Source organism: Curcuma longa, chromosome 15 (genome assembly GCF_044706935.1).
Source record: "Curcuma longa cultivar G26 ecotype Majalengka, Jawa Barat chromosome 15, ITB_CL_G26_1.1, whole genome shotgun sequence".
Lineage (NCBI taxonomy): Eukaryota > Viridiplantae > Streptophyta > Magnoliopsida > Zingiberales > Zingiberaceae > Curcuma > Curcuma longa.
In genome coordinates, this window is record NC_133875.1 from 288,621 (window position 1) to 295,569 (window position 6,949).

Here is a 6,949-nt window from a genome sequence, read left to right on the forward strand (position 1 = left end):
TGATAAGTTAGGTTTTTATGATTTTAATCGATTTATTTTTGAACTTTTACATTAAAATAAATTATAAAATGGATCAATTTGATTTTAATTGTCCTATATTGCATAATCTAAGCTTGATTATAATTTTCATGATTTAATGGCAATTTTTGCATTAATTGGGTTTTAATTGATTTTAGGGCTTAAATCGGATCAAACTCGAGCTCAATCCCGATCAAATCGAGTCAAATCAAGTCAATTTGCCCAAATTGATCAAGCCACATGGAGGACATGATCTAGATTAAGCCCGATCAAGATCCCTAAATTTTCCAAACCCTAAGCTGCCCTAAAGCCCTAGATCAAGCCTGATCCATCAGATCAAGATCGGACGGCTGAGATTAATCAGTTAATCAGCGGTATTTAAACCCATAAGCTTACCCGATGAACAGTGTCTGGCCGCACTGTTCATCGTCCCCGCGAAACGATCCCCTGCGCAAGGACGTAGTAGCTCGGCCATTCCCTTCCTCCCAAACCTATCCCATTGCAATCCTTGATCGACGAGGAGTCCGAAACCGGCCGATTGGGAATATTCCGGCAGCTGAGGAGGCTCGACGGCGGGGGTTCTTCCGGCGGCGCCAACCCCGGTTTCTTCGTGCTCCGGCCATCGGCTGCAAAATCAGGCGCCGAGTTCCATTAGAGGGGTTCTCCGAGGTACGGCGAGCAATCCTAAAGCATCAGAAAGCCAATCGGAGCAAGGAAGAAGATCGGAATCCAGTTTTTGCCATTCCACAGCCCTGCGCCAGCTCTGTTTCTGTACGAGGAGGGTTTCTTCGGGCTTTTCAGCGTCGGGCATCTAGCAAACCTCCCGAAGACCGCGTGGAAGACTCCAAATTGCTCAGTAAGGCTGGTTTGACACCCAGCTGAGGAGAACCATCGGAGAAGGGAGAAGAGGATGAGTTTTACCGTTTTTCTGCATTTCCCAGTTTTGATAGCTTGTTTCTGTTTCTGAATTCTCTTTGATTTTGTGTTTGTGTTCAAATCAAACTTTGTGCACTTGGTTATTAGCTCAATGCTTTAGTTGTGTTTTGATTTTGCCTAGTTTTAGAGCCTCATTAGCTTGGTTTTAATCCGTTACTGAAATTCTGAGTTTTGTATCATGGTGCACTGTTTGATTGCATTTTAGCTTAAGTTAGATAGCTTTAGGTGCCAGTTATGGTTCTTGCTTGCTGTGAAATCTGTGCACAGCATGAGCCATTTAATGGATTTGCTAGGTTTAGGTTCCTGAAGCATTAAGGTTTCTATTTGTTGTTATTTGTTTGACTTAAGCATTTAGAATTCCATTTGTTTGGTTTAAGCATTTAGGTTTAGTTTTGATTAGGAGATAATTTAGTTTCAATTGCATTTCTTTACTTTATTGCATTTTCAATTTACATTTCGTTTCAAAACCCAAAAACCCCATTTTTATAGAAAACCCAAAAAGAACGACACGATAAGCTCAATTTACGCAATTTTCTACTAGTCCTTGGAAAAATACGACTCGAGGCCCCTATACTTCATTTGTTTGTATTTATCGTGGGTTTTCGATATTTAAAAATCAATTTGCAACCCTATTCGTGACATATCAAATCTAGGGTTGTCATTTCAATTCACATCTTTTCTGATTAAAAGTATGAGGAATTAGAGCACTTCCTTGTCCCATAGTCTCATTTGTTAATGTAGGTTGACTTTTATCATTCTCACTCGCTTCATAGAGAGGGCTTGACTTACACCTCTTTACTAAATGGTTTTTTAACCCACTACTTCCGTAAACTGATGGGATCTCAATTTTATAATATTTGCATATCCCTATTTATTGTTCACTCCCATCACACAACTTCCTTTTTCCCTTTTCACAATGATTCCAAAATATACTCCTGGATTGTTTAGGACCTATAGGAGGCTTTGATTTTGAAGATTTTCTAATCCTTTTTGACTCGTAGACTTCTGTATTTCAGATTCTATTGCATTTGATGTTTGGGATGAACATGGCAATGTATTAGACTCCATCTGGGAAAAAGGTATTAATTCATATGATTCGTTATACGTGGAAACAAAAAATATGATCTGAAACATAACGATTAAATACAAATATACAATGCTAAAACTAAAAAAAAAGAGCTAAAAGCCTGAAACCATAAAATAGATAGAAAATGTTGGAAATTAAAGTTGGATTAGAGAAATCAAACCTTTGCCTTTCTTGTCAAAATCTGAGAACAAACTTGGTGGAGACTAGAGACCAACGAAAGAATAGATCCCAACTTGGTGGTGCATACAACCTCTGGTTAGGGGCTTAGGGCAAAGACTTCGTGAAGAGAAATAAGAATGAAGAGGAAGATGGTTTCGGATTAGGGTTTAAAAAGAACTAGGTCACTCATGTTGTATCCTATTTCCAACACATGTCTCCTGTGAAGAGTTCGAAAAGAGGAAAGGAAAAGCGATGGAGGGGAGTCGGCTTGCGAAAGAACGGAGTCGCCTTGCCGCTTGCGAAAGAACGAAGCCTTGCCTAGTGATGAACTGATGATCGCCTGTCGGCTTGCGAAAAAACGGAGTCGAGCAGTCGCTTGCCGCTTGCGAAAGAATGGAGCTCTGCAGTCTGCCCTAGGCCCCTAGTGATGAACTGATCGCATAAATCCTAAATAAATAATAAATAATTTATAAGAGGATATATAATAGGTATTTCGTTATATACCGAAACACCGAAAAATAATAATTTCATACCGATACATATCGAAAAATTTGGTACGGTATTATACCGTACCGAAATTTTTAGTATACCGAAATTTTCGATATGGACAGTAAATATCGGTATGGTTTGTGCGGTATACCGAAAATTCGGTATTTTTTCCCACCCCTATGCGTGACACAGGAGAGTCTTGAACCAGGCTATTTAGAATCATCTCAACCCAACCTAAGTAACATTAGAACACCATTGATTTATTCCGAGGAAGCCTGATGAGGTCTAATTGGATAATTTGGTTAGAATCCCTACAATTGTGTAATGATTGAGGAATGATAGAGGATCCAAGTCAATCAATCGATACCCCGAGGAATCCGAAGTCCTAGAGTCGCTTTCCACCCATTGTCACAGTCGAACTCTATCTTCGAACTAAAGTTTAAGAACTCTAGAACACTCCTTCTCCCCCACACCCCCGGGGCATAGCTGAGTTGGTTACGACGTAGCAGACTTGTAGAAGAGGGCAAGGGTTCGAATCCTCGCGAAGCCAGGCAATACCCTCCTGCGTCGTGACCAACTGCAGTTTCTTGATTTACCTCCTCACAGATGGTCGTGGGGCCGACCGTGTGAGGCCGCTAAGGTGGCGGATCCACCTTTTTTGCAGAATAGGATAGTAATTAATTCAACGGTCCCTGTGGATTCGATATCTTTTATTACTTGGCGACATTCCGTATACTTGCAGAACACGCATCAATAATCTTGGTTATGTAATTAACAGTAATCACATAACTAAGTTTATAGGATATAAAATATAACCTAATGTTATTTGGTTCAACTTATTTATTTGGAGAGAATAAAACATAACTAGTTTTATATTTATTATATTACCCTTGATTCAAATAAATTAAATTAAATTAATAATATTAATATTAATAATGATAATAAATTTATTATATATCAAAAATAAATATAATATAAATTTAAAATAAATAAATATTTTTAATAAAATAATTTATTAAAATAATTATTTTAATAAAATAATTCATTAAATTAAATAAATATAATTTGTTAATTTTATTATTTAAAATTTAAAATACATTTATATATATTTAAAAAATAATTTATTAGAATAATTATTTTAATAAAATAATTTGTTAAAATAATAAATATATTTTTTTAATTTTATTTTAATAAATTATTCATTAAAATAATTATTTTAGTAAAATAATTTATTAAATTAATAAAAATTATTTCTTAATTTTATTTTTTAAAATTTAACATAAATTCATATATATTTTTTTAATAAAATAATTTATTAAAATAATTATTTTATAAAATCATTCATTAAATTAATAAATATAATTCATTAATTTATATTTTTAAAAATTAAAAATAAATTTATATATATTTAAAAAATAATTCATTAAAAAATTTATTTTAAAAAAATAATTAATTAAATTAATAAATATAATTCATTAATTTTATTTTAATAAAATAATCTATTAAAATAATTATTTAAATAAAATAATTTAATAAATTAATAAACATCATTTATTAATTTTATTTTTTTTAATTTAATATAACTTTATATATTTTTTAATAAAATAATTTATTAAAATAATTATTTTAATAAAAAAAATTTTAAAAATAATAAATATATTCATTAATTTTATTTGTTAAAATTTAAAATAAATTTATATATATTTTAAAAAATAATTCATTAAAATAATTATTTTAATAAAATAATTCATTAAATTAATAAATATAATTAATTTATTTTATTTTTAATAAAATATTTATTAATATAGTTATTTAATAAAATAATTTATTAAATTAATAAACATCATTTATTAATTTTATTTTTTAAAATTTAACTTAAATTTATATATATTTTAATAAAATAATATATCAAAATAATTATTCTAATAAAATAATTTTTTAAATTAATAAATATAATTTATTAATTTTATTTTTAAAAAAATTTAAAATGAATTATCTCTTTTAAATTTATAAATTTTTAAATTAAAATTTATTAAATTAATTAACTCAATTTCAATTAAATTCTATAATATATTTCAATTAATTGAGTTTTAAAATCGAAGTGTAATTATGGGAAAAATTTTTGTTAACCTCCGAAATTGTAGAAAATCTTAGGCTACTAAGGTAATCACATTTCTGGATTATAACCAATTTACTAATGTGGCGGTGATGTTGTATTACTTGGGAATCGATCATAATTTGAATCAAATAAGGTTATGGTTGCTAACTTTGGACAGATAATCAAGGTTATCAATGATAATTCCCAATCAAATACCCCCAAAGAGTTAAAGATTGACTTAGGCACATTCACCACATGTTCCTTAGGGATCCATTTCTTAGCGACCAACTTTGCCTTTGATTGCCCCTACCAATTAGGCAACGATAAGCCCCTTCATTATACCCATTATAAAGTTCTATAATTCACATCAGTAAGACCGTCTCAAGAATTCGTTGAGGAGGTTTTAAAAGAGTGTTCAAAGACCACGAAGACACCAACAAAAGAGAGATTAGTATACTTTTTTATCATTATTTTGTTGAGTCATCTTTCTAAACCCTAAAACTCTATTGAATGCCTCCTAACTTTACTTGATAATTTTGTCTTAGGTTTTCCACTTTTAAAAATGATAAATCCCAGTTAGCCTCATTGACTATCCCTGATGTGACCGGCTCGGCTCCACGGAAGTTTCCCATCGGCCATCAGGGTAAATTGGAAAGTACACACGGCGGTCAGCTCAAACGTCCAGCATCCTTTGATTGCGCTCCCCATTTGAAGGAAAATTTATATAAATACGCCGTAGTTGGGGATCGAACCGCAGGTGCCTAGGTGACAACCTGGATGTCCTACCGCGGCACCATTGCCTCAAGGATAGGTTTTCCACTTCTATTTTCTGCAAATAGAATCCGTCATCTTAGCGATCAGGTTTTCCACTTGAAGAGGTTTTCCACTTCTATTCTGCAGTTTTTCGCGGCCCCACACGGTCGACCCCACGACCATCTATGAGAAGGTAAATCGAGAAAGTGCAGTTGGTTACGACGCAGGAGGGTATTGTCTAGCTTCGCCAGGATAGATTTTCCACTTCTAGCATCTTACTGAAGAGGAGAATGATAAAAGACTGATCTATTCAAAAGATCATAGTTGGACTAAGATTTTAGGTGTTGTCAAACCACCGTACATTAGAATATGTGGTATGGGTGTTTATATTTTTATTTATATCCACTTCTAATTTGTTCTGAAACCTTGCTGGGATCGTAGCAAAAGGAAAGTACATTTATTATATGTAGACACGACGCTATTCACAACTTCCCCTCTTGCACTCGCATTCACCTCCTCACAATCACCATTTGGAACAAGAGGATACTCCTTGAAATTCACAATCTTTGTTTGAGTAAACAAGGATACTGACTTAGGGGAGTGTCACATAGGTTTGGTATGCTGACCTTGAGTAGAATAAGTCTTGTAGGGTATCAACTCTTAATTTTGATCGACCTAATTATGATTTCGTTCAGTTTGCATCAATTTCAATTATGCATCTAAATTTTCGCATGAATTCTTGATGAAAATGATTTATTTTTTATTGTATTAATTAAAATTTTCTTTGGTATCTTTTTCTCCCATAAATCTTTCAACTCTTAGACAATTATTAATCCACTTTGAAATTCATGTTGTAAAATTTACTGGTCTGCGTTGAACATCACATTGTAATATATGTCATAAAAAAATTACACACTTATAAAATAATATCTACATTGGTGGTTGCAGATCTTTACCACCATATTAAGATGAATTTTGTTACATAATTGCCTTCGAGATATAGTTAAGTTGGTTACGACGGAGCAGAGTTGTAGAAATAGACAAGAGTTTGAATCTCGATGAAGTTGAGGCCAAGACAATGCCCTCTTCCATCGTGACCAATTGTAGTTTTTCGATTTATCTTCTTACATATAATTGTGAAACCGATCGTGTGAGACTGGGATGGTGAATTCCAAATATTGTAATATTTCTCAGGTTCATGATACTCATGTTATATTAATGCAAATTGTTGCTAGCATGCATGCAATTGTTGAATAATTTAATTATGTTATGCCTTTCATTTATACTATGCTCTGAAAATTGTTTCTATCTTTCATGGTGATTACTCTTATAGAATCTCAATTTAATGAACAGACCTATATTTGAAATACAAGAAGGCTGTCTGAGTAGAAAAGATATAGATTGCTGCC